This window comes from Haliaeetus albicilla, chromosome 9, assembly GCF_947461875.1.
Source record: "Haliaeetus albicilla chromosome 9, bHalAlb1.1, whole genome shotgun sequence".
NCBI classification, from domain to species: Eukaryota; Metazoa; Chordata; class Aves; order Accipitriformes; family Accipitridae; genus Haliaeetus; species Haliaeetus albicilla.
In genome coordinates, this window is record NC_091491.1 from 31,671,336 (window position 1) to 31,686,509 (window position 15,174).

A 15,174-nucleotide genomic window follows, 5' to 3' on the forward strand; every position below is an offset into this window, starting at 1 on the left:
AGCAGATTTGAACCTATAAAAAAAATATCCTACTTGTAAACTCTGGGATTTCCTCAGTAATCGCCTTCTCTTGTACTGCAACACAGATGCTTATTTGTTCACACACGCTTTCCCTGAGCTCAGAGAAACTTTGCATGTACTTTCCTGCCTGCCTCAAACAGGACAACCATCTCCAGAACTCCTTCCTTACTAAAACCATGAGCTGTATGACTGGATTCTCAACTTCCATAAAATCCACATCGTTAGTAGAGCCTGAATTGACTTACAGCAGTTTACACCGGCTGAAAATCTACCGATAAAGTAACTCCAGTCTGCAAGAGGCACAGCTGGGGACAGGAGCTCAGTGCCTGACTGCATGAGAAACAAAAAGCAGCTATGTTGTTCTGCACGGACGGCACTGTTTGCTAAGTGAATCAACAAAAAACAAACAAACGAAACAAACGAACAAAAAAAAAACCAACAACAAAAAACGAAATCGCAGCCATTTAAAACCACAACAAAGAACTTACTGGACTGCTCCTGCACGCTTGCTCGGAAATGTATATATTCTGTACAGTGATAGGTTCTGGCAGCCTGGGACTCTGACACACTTTCTATGGCAATGTCCTAACATTAGAAAAATTTGGTCATAGGCTAAAAATGTTACAGAAATAGCATAGGATCATAAGTTACCAGCTGAGTCAGAACTCGATCTGCTACTTGACTTTTATACTACTTTATTCTTTTTTTAAAAAAAAGGCAGCACATCACACAGTGGTTTCTTTTAAACAGTTTGCTTCTGCCATCACTTACGAAGAAGAATGAGCCTTTGTAGGGGGAAAGTCACTCAAAATGGCAAAAATTGATCTGCAAAGAAACAAAGGACATGGACCCCCTCATAGACCACAGCCATGTGTGCAGCAAGCCCTTCACTAACAACACAGCCCCTCTGCGTGTAAACTCCGGTGCGCAGGAGGCTGCCTCTTGCTCACGCATGTACCCATCAGAAACCCAGGGATGATAATGGGATTGTACCTGCTAGTACAGTGGCATAAATCCCAGGAATCCGAGGTGTGCAATGCAGTCTTCAGCATAAAAGCATTTTATTTGCGCTCTGTACTTGTAAATCTTTGGTAAATAATTAACAGACAGCATAAGCATGTAACAGAACTGAGTCACAGGTGTTGGCGAAGGAAAACTGCTATAAATGAATATGTCATGGTAATAAGCCGCCTGTTCACCTGTTGGGTGCTGTAGAAATTAATTAAACAATTTAGTTTTCATAAATTAACCCCTGACACCCAGAACCTTACTAGAAAGCACAGCCATATTCCTTCTCTGTTATTTATGACCATAACTCTTTCTCCTTTCACAGCTTGGGCAGTCTTTACATGAAGAAACCGTGAACCGCCCCAGACCCCTCTTGCTGGGGAGAGCCCCAGGGCCACGCAAAAGCCTGTTCTCCCCTCCAGCGGAGGGAAGGGGAGGTGGAAGCGAGGAGCCTTGCCCCAGCATCTCACTAGCAGCTGCCGGAGTCGCTGGCTGCAGCAGCGAGAAAGGATTTCCCTAGTATGAACACCTGAACGTGGCAGACAAGGAGACCCCCTCGTTCCACATCTCTTCAATTTCTCCCTCCTTCCTGCCGCTCCGCGTGTTCCGCTGTTTCTGCAAACGCAGCCCAGGAGATTTACTTTTTTCTTTCCTATGTGTAGCGGGAAGGCAGAGGAGCAGAAAATCCTCCTGCCAGGCGTCACACTGCAAAGGACCCAGCTCTTCAATCAGAGCTGTCCGCACTCCTTAAAACACCGGAGACGTTCGGCATCACAACATTTCAGGCACAAACACACAACTGCTTGAAGAGCAACAGGCAGAAGCCTGCTAAAACGATGAGGAAAGGGGAAAGGATGAGTCCTCGGAGAAAAGCAGATGACTAAAAAGTTATTCAATCCAAAGCAGTGCACCAAGGAAAGTAAATTGTCAGTGTCTCACGGTTGTTCGCTGTGTGTCCCTCACAAAACACGCAGATCCTGGCTCGTCTGCAGCTCTGCCTGGAAACAAGACCCAAAAAGGCCCTTTTCTGACAACTTCAAAATGTTTAAGCTCATTTTACCATGTTTGTTTTGGTTTTGAATACAGTAATATACGAGCAATGAATTCTTGATTTTTTTTTTTTTTTCCCCCCAAAGTGCAGCTCCCATAAGCTTAAAAGTAAATGGAAGTGCTTAGCTTCCTGGGGTATGTAACTGGAACATTTTTCTAGCACCTAATAAAACATTGTTTGGTTGATACTAACCATTAAAATATGTGTTTCAAGTCATGTAATGTTCCCTGTGAAATTTGCCTTTTTGCTCCATGAAAAAAAGGGCACTGAAAGGAATCCTGCAGCCATAAGGATCTCACTTATTTCATGGAAGTATCATTTTAAAAGCCTCACAACATGATCAAAGCACTGTTGAGAACAGATGTTCCAGGCTTTACAAATTCCAGCATAAGTATTTTTATGACATTTATCACTGCTAAATTCTTTCAGCCAATTTTTTTTTCCCCTGCAAGAAGCGTGCAGGCACTTTCCTCCTCGAGGAAGACGTGTTCACACACGGCCTCGGCTCCAGCCACAGACCCTCTCCCCCCATCACCCCTCCCCATCCATCCCGAAGGAGAGCCGGGCAGTTTCCCCAGCGGCTGTGGTGGCAGCCAGCCCCGCAGAGCTGGGCACGGTGCTCCCCACTTCACGTGGGGACTTCGATGGAGGACGTGTGTCCCTGTAGTGCTCAGACTCTGGTTCTCAGCTGACCATTCATACAGACCCTCTCCCAGAAACCTCATTGCTCCACTACCTTGACACCAGACTACAGCCTCCAAAGCCCTCCATAGGATTTCTTATTGACCAAGGCAGACACCATCACCATCCCTAAAGACCACACCAGACCACCACTGCCATGACAAGCCCTGAGCCACTTCACCCAACCTTGAAGCTAACCCTGCTTTGAGCCAAGGGCTGCACGAGAGACCTGCAAGGTCCTTTCTACCTAAACTATTGGAGAACTATAGATCTCAGGTAGGAGTCACACAGAAATGCCCTCAAACACATCAACACCCCAAGAAAGCTCCTTCCCTGGTCCCCCAGCTCCTCCTACAGATGTGGGAACCTTCTGCCTGTGCACAGAACCTAGGAGGGTGCTTCCCTGGCTGTAGTAGAACACACTCACCACTACCTAGCTAAAAGACTAAATGCAAGCAGGAGATGCTCAGGTAGCTAATGTGTTGGATGCTACTAAAGCCAGATGAGCAGAGCCAGAAGGAGTAATAATAGTGGGGACCTGCAGGACTGTGCAGGAACCTGCTTGTTCTTGGGAGAGCAGCAACAAGTCCCCATTCCTGGAATCGACCACAGCGGCAGAGAGCGCATATTTCAACTGCAGTTCAAATCACAGCCAATTTTCCACTGAGAGTGAAGTTCCCAGGAAGTTTAGCTTTCCACAGTCGGTTTCTGTGTATTCATCATCAGCATCACCAAGCTCTCTGGTTGACAGAAAGTCTAAACACCGTGCAGTACTAGGCAGTTTCGTGAGAGTGAGCTGTGTACCAACACAATACTCGTGACTACCCAAGAATCTGAAACATACAGTTTTTCTCTGAAGAATAACATGGGTTTTTGTACCCCAAAAAAACCAGGATCTGAAACAACCAGCTCCTTTCAAATTTCACATATTCGCAGAAGAGGGTGTTTGTGAAGAGGACCCCACAAGCACATCACTTCTCTATATGTGCCCAGTTTAGTTTCACCTGATTCCATACACACCCTTCCCAATTCCTACAACATGCTTGCACATCCTGTTTCACTATGAACATGAGCTTCTGCCCTGGGGCAGCACTGCCTTCACTTCTCCTCACGGGGTGAGCTTAGATAGCAGTCAAAACGGGATCAAAAAAACCAGACAAGTTTACCCCTCTTTTGCTCATCCAGGCTGTCAGCCCCATCTAGGTACTGCCAGGGCTGCAGCAGCTCTTCACCATGGGCATTGGGTACCACCAAAATGGCAGAGTGACAGGTCCACCATGAGTCATCCATCAAGAAGATGGGAGAGCAACCTCCGAAAAAGCAGCACGTGGCAGACGAGGTCCCACAGAACAAGGAAAGATGAGAGGAGAGACACCCCAAGTTCCAGTGATGGGGAAGAGAATAGGGATGCTGGAGGTGAGCACAGGTCTGAGGAACAACAAGGACAACTGAGGGTGACAATCTGACGAACTCAAGCAGAAGCTGAAGGGTGTTGGAGAAGCAAAGTGAAGGAGTTGGAGGTCTGAAAAAAGCCCCCACCAGCAAAAGAATCGGAAGCAATCACAGCAACAGTCTTCCTCTTGCCAAAATGCTTGAGCTTTTCTTGATGGAACTCTTAGTCTGAGGACTTCCTGTGTTGTTTAAAACTCATTTACTTCTTCATTTATAAGGTACAACTTTGTATTTTAAATGCACATAAAATTTGCCCTCAAAATGCCTTTTGCTGAAAATTAAAATACACACATGATATCTTGCCAGGCTGGCAACAGGGACTTTCTGCGTGTATGCGCACACACGCATGTATGTGCACAAGCAGGTGCATGCGCACAAACACACGTGCATTCACGTCTACGCTACAGCTTTTCTGGAAAAGGACTGTTCCCCAAAGCGTCCTCAAAGGGAGAACAGAAACAGGGGGAGCGCGCAGTGCTGTCACACAGCCACAGCGTGCTCCTCCGCTCCAATCTCAGAGACAACCGGCACGGACGTCGAAGTCCCGTCTTCCTGCAGGTCCTGTCCGGTCCTTCCCCTCGTCCACGGGTGCATCATCCCCGCAGCACACGGCCGCGTTGCCTCCCCAGCCACCGCTGGGGCACGAGGCCAAGCCACCCGTGCCCTTGCACTGCTCCAACGACAGCGCCGTCGGTTACGGAGGGGGAGGATGGTGCCTTCAGAGCCTGGGACGCAGCGAGGGAGTCTTAAAAGGGCACTCAAGACGGCATCGGGACTTACCGAAATTGTTCTGCTGAGTTATTAACGTCACAACCCCGCTCGAGACCCGAGTTTGTTTTGTTATCTCGTCTTCCCACCCCAAGCGAATTCGCTGAGCGATTTTAAGAAACAGAAAAAGGCTGTGACCAATTTTCAGGCCTTCTGATTTAGCCACTAAAAAAGAAAAAAGATCCTACAATGTTTCCCTCTTGTTTTTCTAAATAAAAATAATCTATAGCCCTAACTTGATAATAAATATGCTCAAAAGCTGTCCTTAAGTAAAAGCTTTTGATAACAAATTGCCTGTGCTAACTGCTATTTTACTGTTGAATTTTTTATTGTTGCTTAAGCACCGCAATTATGCTAATAAGCCTGAGAGGATGGTACACTAAAGCACTGAATGTGACAGATATAATACTCAATAAAATGTTAATCTTACCTGAAAATTGGAATCAAACAGCCTTATTAGTATTTATGGATATGGCATCTCCAACATGTTTCTTAAGAGGAATATATCTATGCAATAGATATTTCTAAATACACCTTCCTATTTCTTATGCCTCCCTACTATTTAATTCAAGGTGGCTATTACCCCTGCTGCTAATTGCCAGTCCCTTTTGGAATAAGAAAAAAGAGTGTCGGTGTCTGGGCCGTGCAAAACTCCTGCATATTGAAGGGCTTTTCCCCTTGACACCTTGAGGATGGCAGCTACCCATGGTGATGGGGAGACCTCTCCCCAGCTCATGGCAGGGCCACCAGGCTTGGTAGGGTGCAGCAGCACACAACGAAGGCACTGCCCTGCCACCCTCAGTCATCTATTTTTCCCATATCTCTACTTTTACGTGCAAGGCAGGTAAATCTAACAAAGCCTTAAGTTACTTACAGGCGCTGGAGAAATGGCTTTTGAAGATGGGACTAATTTACTTATTTTTTTTTACACTTTTCAGCTGATGCTGACAAGGAACCAGACCCATCTGTTTCGCTGCAAGTTATGGCGTTGAAGAGTTGGACCCCGAGCCGCTGGGCTGTCACAGGGGATCTGTCACTGAGGTGCCACATGACTTTTCACAAGTTGCATTGCATTTTGCACCGTTATTTCACTAAGCAGTCCCAGTCCGCTTTCTTAATTGATAGCATAATTTTTTCAGGGAACAAGCTGCCTTTCACCACGTATAGCTTTTTTTTTTTTGGCCAAACCTGTGGGTCTCAGACCCAACCTTGGGGCTCCACTGTCATGCACTTTCCTGTGGGTAAAGCCAGTGCTCGTCAACACCTTCACTTTCTCATCTATGAAAGGAGGAAAAAATAACCTCAGAAGAGCCACATGCTCCTGACAAACTATATTTACATCCACAACCAGGCTCTACAGAGAGACCATTTCAACACAACGGACTGGTGTGGTTTTCAAACACTGCAGGTTAATGCTTAAATAGCAGCTGCTGGCTCCCAGCTTCATTCCTTATGCTGCTCTCGCCCACAGAAGTCAATTCTGCTGACAGGACAGCAGAAACATCGATCATCAGCATTATACTTTCTGATAGACAAGCAAGATTCTTGCCGCTGGACGCTGCAAGCCTCCTTGGTAGCAAACATTAGGTAGGAGACCTCTAGGCATTGTTTCAACCAATAGTCACAGTGGGGAAAACCCAACCAGCTGCCCACCAAAATCTGGGATTCCCAAAGCTTTCAAAGATCACAACGAGCAACCCACAGGGCGCAGCTCGCAACACACCAGGATGCGCTAGGACTTTCTTAAGCAATGCTTGCAATGCATGCTGGCTTGCACTTAGAGCGCAAGGATAGAAACAGGACTGCTTTGCAGGACACAGAGCTTAGAGCAGCTCCATAAAATGTCATTTACAGCTGTAAGCAAGGAATGCAGTATTAGGGAGAGAAGAAAAAAAAAAAGAAAAGAAAAGACTTTTCAGTTGCAAAATCAAAGAAAACTACTAATTGACTGAGCTTGCACCTCAGAGAGCCGGGAGATGCACCCAGGGCTCCTCTGCCCCAAGTTAGCCCCAGCACAAGATGCCAGACGCCAAACCTTCAGGCACAGCCAGCAAGTTAACCAGGCACATAGCTGCAATGTGCTGCGGGACCATAAGGCAACCACTCCCATAAAGGTGGCAGGACTCATCTCTGCCATGTTAAGTGAGTCTTGTCATTATTTTCAACCCTGCAGGGAAATCTAAATTGAACTTTGTCATATTGTTTTCTTTTGCTAAGCAGCAACACTTGAATGTTAACTCTGGTCCTGACAGGCATATTTATGGAGTATTCTTTGCAAATAATCTTACCCTGACCAGTCCGAAAGGTCAGAATCATAAAAAATAATAACAACAATAAAAAAGCACAAGGCTGGAAAACCATCACTGCCGTGGGCACAACCCCTCAACTATTAACCGTCCTTGCAATAAGGTGAACTGCAAGGTCTTGGATTTATTTGACTGATTGAGATCAAAAGATCAGGGGGCACACAGTAAATCGTATCTTTCCATGAATGCACTTTGCTTTCAAGATTTAAGTAGATAGTTGCAGGAATTGAAAAGCTCAAGAGGAAAAAAAAAAAAAAGTAGAAAAAAAACCACGTACAAAGGTGACTTCAGAAAGGCATCCCCTTATTTCTTTCTTGACACCATCTGCATTTCTTAGAGCTATTTGGAAGTTTCTTCCATGTTCCCGTACCCCTGGGACACAACAGCTTATCTCTGCTAAGCAGAAGATGATAACAAACAGTAAGACACTAGTGTAACTCCAGGGAAGACACCAGTATTTGCTGACATTAAGTATAAAAGGTAAATATTAGGGAAACCCATGAATCCCAAACAAAGTCCAACAGGAGGTTGAAGAATTTCCCACTGAATTTCAGGTGCCCTATCTCACTGTCCTTCTTAATTGGACCAAGGAAGATGAAGCACCCGAACCTTGTTCCTCTCATGATGATGGCTCAGAGGCTGCCTATGCCCAGGCTATGTTTGTTGTCTGCAGCTCCCAGGGGAGCAAAGGAGAAGCAAGGGAACTAAATGAGCAGCCATCTTCAGGACATAATTTCAAGACCCACCGGGTGACCCAGCATTTTTAAACACAGAAAAAGCCTGCTGCGTTCTCTGTCAAGACAGGACAAAGAAACACAAAGGAGAACAGGAACAGAAGAACAAGAAAAGAAAAATTAAACTCTCCTCCATTTCATCAGCCCCTGGAAACAGAAAGAAAAAGTAATCATTTGGTTCCTCTCTCTGTGTTCCACATGATATTTGTATTTTGCTCAGTATACCTGTATCTGTAGCATTGTGTTCTCATGTCACAATAAAATAGATGAGATTACCCACCTGAGAGAAGAGAAAAGCCCTTACATGGATCACAGAAGAGACCCAAACTCCCAGGAACTTGCTACAAAGGAACCAGAATTGATACAACCTCCTGTTTTTATCACAAGTTTACATTACATGCCAACAACAGAGGATTAAACTCCTTTTCCATGAGCTTACACTTCCCTCCAGAACATCATCATCATTCAGGTAACAAAGCCACTGAGCACCACAGTTAATTGCTGTTGCATCAAAGCTCATAATCAGACCAGGCAGCTCCTTCTGCACAGATACACTGGGCTTTGCTTTTACCTTATGAGTTTTGAATAAGGTTGTCAAGATAAGAATTTCACATACTCCCATTTCTAACCATCATTGGGTTAGAAGGACTCTCCAGAAGTCATCTAGTCCATTTCTCCACGACACGGAAGGATCAGTTCTCCTAAAAGCACATCTGCTAGAGCTTTTCTAACTTGTTCTTAAACCTTTCCAAAGACTGAAACTGCCTAAGCTCCTCGGGCAATCCACTCCAGCACTCAGCTATTCTTAATGCAGGAGATCATTTACTAATGCCTCATCTAAATTTCTTTTGCTGCAACTTAAGCTCATAATTTGTCTTATTTACAGTAGGCAGTTTTACAGTTTATTCCCTCTCTCCATGACAAGTTCACTATTTCCAAAATTTACAAGCTGAGGCACCACTGTGGCTTGCCCTCTCTTTGCCATTCTGCTTCTGCTCAAAGCACGTTCTTAATCTTGTGCCTCTGTATGTGTATTTCTTTTCTTACCCCGAGAGAACAGGCAGCTGGGATATCACAAGGCTGTTTCAAGAGAAGACGCTCACATCCAAAGGCTGATGCATTCAAGCACACCCAGTTATAATGTACTCTGAAACAAGAAAAAGAAAAGATTTGTCTTTAGGATGGTAGGCAGAGGGTCCAGTAGTACAGAAAACCCGGCAACTCTGAAGTGTAATTTCTTCCACCCCATTATTTAACATTCAAACAGATCTTCAAAAGCAACATCAATGGCTGTAGATACATCATGCAGCACCACTCAAACTTGGCCACATTTTCTCTGACAACCACCATAAGGGTTTGATAAATCTGTGTTCTAGGAAACAAAGTGCTCACTGACTTTGCAGAAAGTTCTGCCAAGCTATAAGCAATACCCAGCACGCATAAAAATCAGATGGCTCTGACTCCAAAGCTTTATTCACTATGAAGAGGACAAATCTTAATGTTGCCTCCAGTGACTTTATTTACAGCATCACTGAAACCAACAGAGGCAAGACTTCTAGTCTATTCCAAGACTTGAGTATGTGTAATTATGGGATAGACCCAGAGGAGAAAAGTCAGGTCTGATGAAAGATTGACTAACTTTTGTGTTCACAACATAGCACTTACCTCCTGATCTTCAGGATGTCCTATCTAGCAAAAAGAAATCTTTCTCCTGAAACCAAAGGTTTGGTGACAACGAGGAAAGAATAAAGAAAGGATTTACGTGAGCAGTGTTTGGAAACACAGGGGAGAGCTCTGAATAACAAAAATGTCCCAAATCTCATGAGAGAGAACAAGCAACAAGGAAGAACAGCAATAATGCATTTGTCATCCTACTTTTGGAGGCTTTCAGAAAAACAGAGCTAGATGGTAGCAGACAATTTGCCACAACAGCATCTTTCACCAGTAGATCACCTTCTGCACCCCATCTCATCTAAATTCCTGTCTCCCTGCAGCAGGGGCTGCTGCTAGCCCCAAAGGATCAAGTGGCTTTATAACAAATACGCCTTTTCAGAGGGCTGAAGCCAAGAAACACTCAATTTGCCACCTGCTGTGAAAACAAGATGCCTGTTGCACATCTAAGGATGTGCCAATGCAAGAACTCAGCGTCTTCTCTCTTGCATGCACTATCCATCTGACTACCCCTTTTGCTGCTGCACTTTGTCCATCTCCAAGTTTCCACTTGGGATTTTTTTTTTCCTTTGCAATCCTTCTCAGCTGCCCCAGGCTTTTGCTTTCCCTGATCATTGCCACTTCTACCAATGCCAACACTTCCAGCCAGCCCAACTGCTGTCAGCACAGGAAGGTGACATGCTCCTATTTAGCACAGATTTGATAACAAAAGTGCCGTTTCCAAGGCTAAAGAGGAATACCTGCACCAATAACGACCCTACAGCAGTACACAATAGGTAAGGAGACGAGACTGAGCAATAAATGCCTGTTACCGAAGCTGAAGAACTCAAAGTAGTCTCAAAATGTATGATGGCCAACTACTAAAAGAGTTTAAATGCATGCTGATCTTTAAGGGTGAAAGTAGCTCCAAGGACTTCAGCAAGATCGTCTACAGCATCAGACACGTTACCTCCCGAAATACTAGTGAGATAAGGATGTTTAGCAATGGATAGAGATACGAGGAGTGCTTCCACCAAGAAAATACACCCATTTCTATAGTTGAATTATGACAGCTGTTGAAAACCATGGAGTAGCATTGAATGGCAGCCCAGGACAAGGAGCCAAGACGACTACCACATGCAACTGAAACTGCCAAGGGATTAAGTTAGGTCAAATGTAATTACACAAACTGGAACCCGGCCAGGGTACTGGCTGGTTTAAGAAAATTAAAAGAGGTGTTCAAAAGTTTCAGAGATGGAGTCCTCCTCCTGTTAATTATTTGGTGAGTCAGTCACTGAAGTCTCAGTACTCTGGGAGGCTGTCTGAAAAAGGGGAAAAAATGAGGCATAAACTTGAAAGGCATTAGAAGCGATTAGCAAAAGCCTTTGTTCTCCATGGCAATCCTTGCTGCACTAGTGCGTGAAAGCCTTTCATGTTCATGCTGAAAAGTGGCCTTAGTTCTTTTGATACTTCTGGGAGGAAGCATTTAAATTTACAAATATCCCACTGTCAGAAGTTACAGACAACAGTCGAGGAACTAGATCGGACCTAGCTTTTAACCCAGCTCCCAGGCAGGCAGTGCTCCTGCTGAAGGGAGGAATGCAAACAAGGACACATGGAACTCACTGAGACCTGGAGCAACATCTACTCTACTTGCTACTGGAGCATGAAAGCCAGGTCATGTGGAAAAGGAGGTTGCAACCATGTGGGACAGTGGCCTCCTCACCTTCATTCAGTTTTCAGAAGGTGAGGAGCATGCAAGGCAGGCAATGGTAAAGAGACCAGAAAGGATGCTTCGTGGTCTGGCAGCTGAGCGTCACTTTGAAAGATTGGATCCTGTTTATGCCTCTGCCATAAACCTCCTGAACGATAAGAGGAAAGTCACATATATCAAATTTTTCCCAGATATTTATTGCTGTGCCTTTTCTGGCAAACTAGAGACACAGAAAGACCATGTCCAGAAGAGACAAAAACTAGCAGTCATGGATTGAGATTCTCTGTTCAATCTCTAGTTGAGACTTGTACTATAACCATGTACAGTGCTACAAAACATGAAGTATCCTGAAAAAACCAGGCCTTGTAAGTCTCAGTTTTGGCACCTGAAAGTAGAAGCCTCTGCTATCTCTACATCTGGAAATCATCATCAAAGATACACTCATTACTGTCTTTGAAGCAGTTGGATGCAACAGTAAAAGCAGTACGGAATTGAAGATTAACCTTTTTGGGTAGCTTAATCAGTGAAATATTCAGATGATGCACATTAAATAAACCAATTTTTTTACTGATGGGAAAAAAATAGAAAGATTAAATAACTAACTTCTCAGCAAGTACCATACACCAGGCACGTTGAGTGACATGGTTTCCTCTCGAAGCAACAGCAGGTGAACACACAACCGAAGCCTCTGCCATATTGATTTCATGCACTTTTTTTTTTCCTTTTTCAGAAAACAAGCCAGGAAAAGGCAGACATTTCACAGCACAGATTGGTGCAATTTGTGCTAATGGCCTAAGCATAGATGCAAGCAGCAGCTCGCTTCTCTTCATGCGGAACAGTCAATGGGGACAAGTTCTGGTGGGATGACTGCTGCCACAGCACACCTTGCCCCAGCCCAGCAACACCTCCTCCAACAGCTTTGTAATGAGCAGGGCAAGAACTACGAGCACAGGAGAAAGTCTGCGCTGTCTTGCAATGGTGTGGAAAAACGAGGGGCAAGCAACCATGGAAAAAGGTTGCAGTCTCTGCTGACCACGCGCAAGCTGTCGCTCCTCCAAAACGTAGTCAAATGCTTTTCCAGGTAGCAAAAGCACAAATGCCCTAAATCCCTTATCCCTGGCACTCCTCTAACAAGGCAAGTCACTTCCTTGGAGTCCTCAGGCACCACAAAGACAGCAAGGCCACAGATTCCTTTTATAAATAAGAGCAAAACAGTACTGTAGTTCTTCCCATTCTTCCCAAACGCCTTCCAACCAGACTCTTCCGAAGCAGTTCCACTGCTTTAGCTGGAAAGACCCGCAAAAAGAGGTTTTGACAGAAGCAGAGACCTAGCATGGGAAACCAGAGCCACACTGGTACAAGTCACAGAAGATTGTAAGCAGCAGCATTATAATGCTTTCTGAGTTTAAAATATTCAGCAAGGTCAACATGGAGCACGTAGTTATCGCTGGGCTTGTATATGCCCCAGGCTATACGCACCGACAGCATCATGCCCAAGGCAGCCTCACCCACGCTGGGTCTCTGCAGCAGAGCCACCAGCAGCTCCCAGCCCTAAACACCCTAATTAGCAAAAGGTGGAGAGCACACTTAACAACTTAACAACAGTGTCACTGCCCTGAACGGCGGCATGCCTCATCCATTCTCCTGGAGTGGGGATGAAAAGCCGGGCAGTGCATCACTGTTGCAAGGAGCGCTCGCCCCACTCCTCGATGCAGAGCCACGTGCGGGCACCGTTGCACGTAAGGGGAAAGCACAGGACTGATGCTACGCAGACCACAAAGAATATATTTTTCAGCATGACTGCACACACCAGGCCAACCCACACAGCAGAGGCTGGGGAGAACAGGGGAGCCTGAAGGGTTTCGTGCCAAAGAGGGACCTGCTGCTGAGAACAGAAGGTGGCCAAGGTGGCTGGAGCGTGCAGGGGGACGTCTCCTGGCACGGCAGTGGTGATTAACCAATACTGATAATGGCCTCTAGTATCTGAAACAAAGCACAAGAAAATGGCATGGAAAGGACTAATGTCAAGCAGTAATAAAGATGGAGTCCGGGCTGTTGCTCAAATAAGAAATTTTTTTTGCCTAGGTTACTTGTTGTTAAAAAAAAAAAGTTTCTGCATGCAGGGACATCCTGTTCGCTGTATTAAATTAAAGGGATGATTCAAGAGGGAACAGCTTTTGGTAAGCAGGGGGGAGAAATCAATTTCAGGTTGCTATGGACAACTGGGCTGTCTCCTGTAAAACTAAATTGGATTCAGCTCTACAAACCTGAACGCTAAACATTCTCTGAAATACAACACACACACACACTCTCTAAATAAATAAATACAATAAAATATTCTTGTGTCATCTCCCAGCTTTTTTTTGCTGAACTAAGGACATGCTCAAACCTGCTAATTACTGCAAAATACAGGACTGGAGTTTTGGCTCAGCAGTGGCTTTCTGACTGCCAGTTCAACGCCGGCCGCTGCCTTACAGTGGAAAAGATATTTCATGGCAGGGTGGCAAAACGAACCAGAGCAGCACACCCAGACTCACCTCACTCGGGCCCTTTCATGTGCTCTGGGCTTGCAGCAGGTTCTAAAACAATGTTCTGCTGATCCAGGCTCCTGCAGAGTTTAGCTAGCAAGGGCCAGAGAAAGCTCAGCCTGGGGCTTTCCAGCATGTCCTGGCCGATACTGGATGGAGGCAGTTTAACCTGCCCGTGGTCTTTGAATGGCCTGAATAGAACCAAGACCCTCCACTTGAGCAGTTGGACCCGTGGTCACAGCAGCTGGGTAGGGACCTCGCATGGAGGGACCACTGGGGACAACACAGCGGCCATGGTCCAACGGCTGCCCTCTCCCCGTACCCTGTGCTGGAATCATTTCAAACAGGTTTTAAGCACCATCCCCACTCCCTGCAGCACGTAAGGATGCGTGGGCACAGGGCTGCATCACCTCCATGCCTGTGGGATGTTCTCCTCCAGCACACCTTCCGTCAGCAGTCCAGAGCAAGGCACTGAGACCCCCCTGCAAACCACAGATCCCCCCCCAGTCCTCACGCCCCCCGAGGGAGGAGGGCAGGGAGTGATGGCAGCCCTGGCAGCCTCACCACCCCTCTGTGCCAGGCACGTTAATCCCTGCGGAGCCCAGGCAAACTGGGAGCTTGGTAGAGACGTTTAAGAAAGCAGAGGCACAATTTGGCAAAGATCAGAGCCACCAGCCAGGAGCTGCATCAAGGCTTCTCGTGGGTTGGAAGGAAGAGCATGAAATCGAGGCGGGGACGGAGCTGATGCCCCATGAAATAAGGGAATCGGGCAAGGGACAGCTGTGCAAGCACCCACTGTGGCACGGCCTCCGCAACGATGCCAGGCTGGAACCACACAGCTACTTATGTTCCTATAGTCACATTTTGCTCAGCGCCAGCCATGTCGCATCCTTCTGCATCACGGATGGTCCCAGGGGACGGACACCAGGCCAGCACGGCAGCCCGCTGAGAAAACAAAGGGGAAGAGCTAGACGCCAAACTCCAAACCCCTGGTCAGAGAGGCTGGAGCAGAGGAGATGAGGCATCCAATTCCGTACCCTTCCCCAATAGCTGTTAAGCAATCAAATAAATCCATCCAGATCAATCTCTTCATCAAGACAACAGGAAACATTCCCATCCCACGATACTATAAGTCTTAATTTTATGGCGAAGTTGATGTTTTTCCAATGAAACGTACCATTAAAATATAAGATTTTATTAGCAAAATCAATGATGTGTGCAGAGACAGTCCCTCATGGCTTTTAAAAAAAAAATCTATGAA

At 45.8% G+C, this 15,174-nt stretch overlaps 1 protein-coding gene across 9 annotated transcripts in view; it reads right to left on the reverse strand.

The window, feature by feature from the left end:
- Positions 1 to 15,174, reverse strand: part of LPP (LIM domain containing preferred translocation partner in lipoma) — a 353,044-nt gene that overhangs the window by 270,980 nt on the left and 66,890 nt on the right. For 7 of the 9 annotated variants that reach the window (XM_069792426.1, XM_069792421.1, XM_069792422.1 and 4 more), the window contains one exon: positions 9,069 to 9,168. The exons of the other annotated variants lie outside the window; for them this stretch is intronic. The gene's annotated coding sequence lies outside the window, so the exon portion shown is untranslated. The remainder of the gene's footprint in view (positions 1 to 9,068; positions 9,169 to 15,174) is intronic. 9 annotated transcript variants of the gene reach the window in all.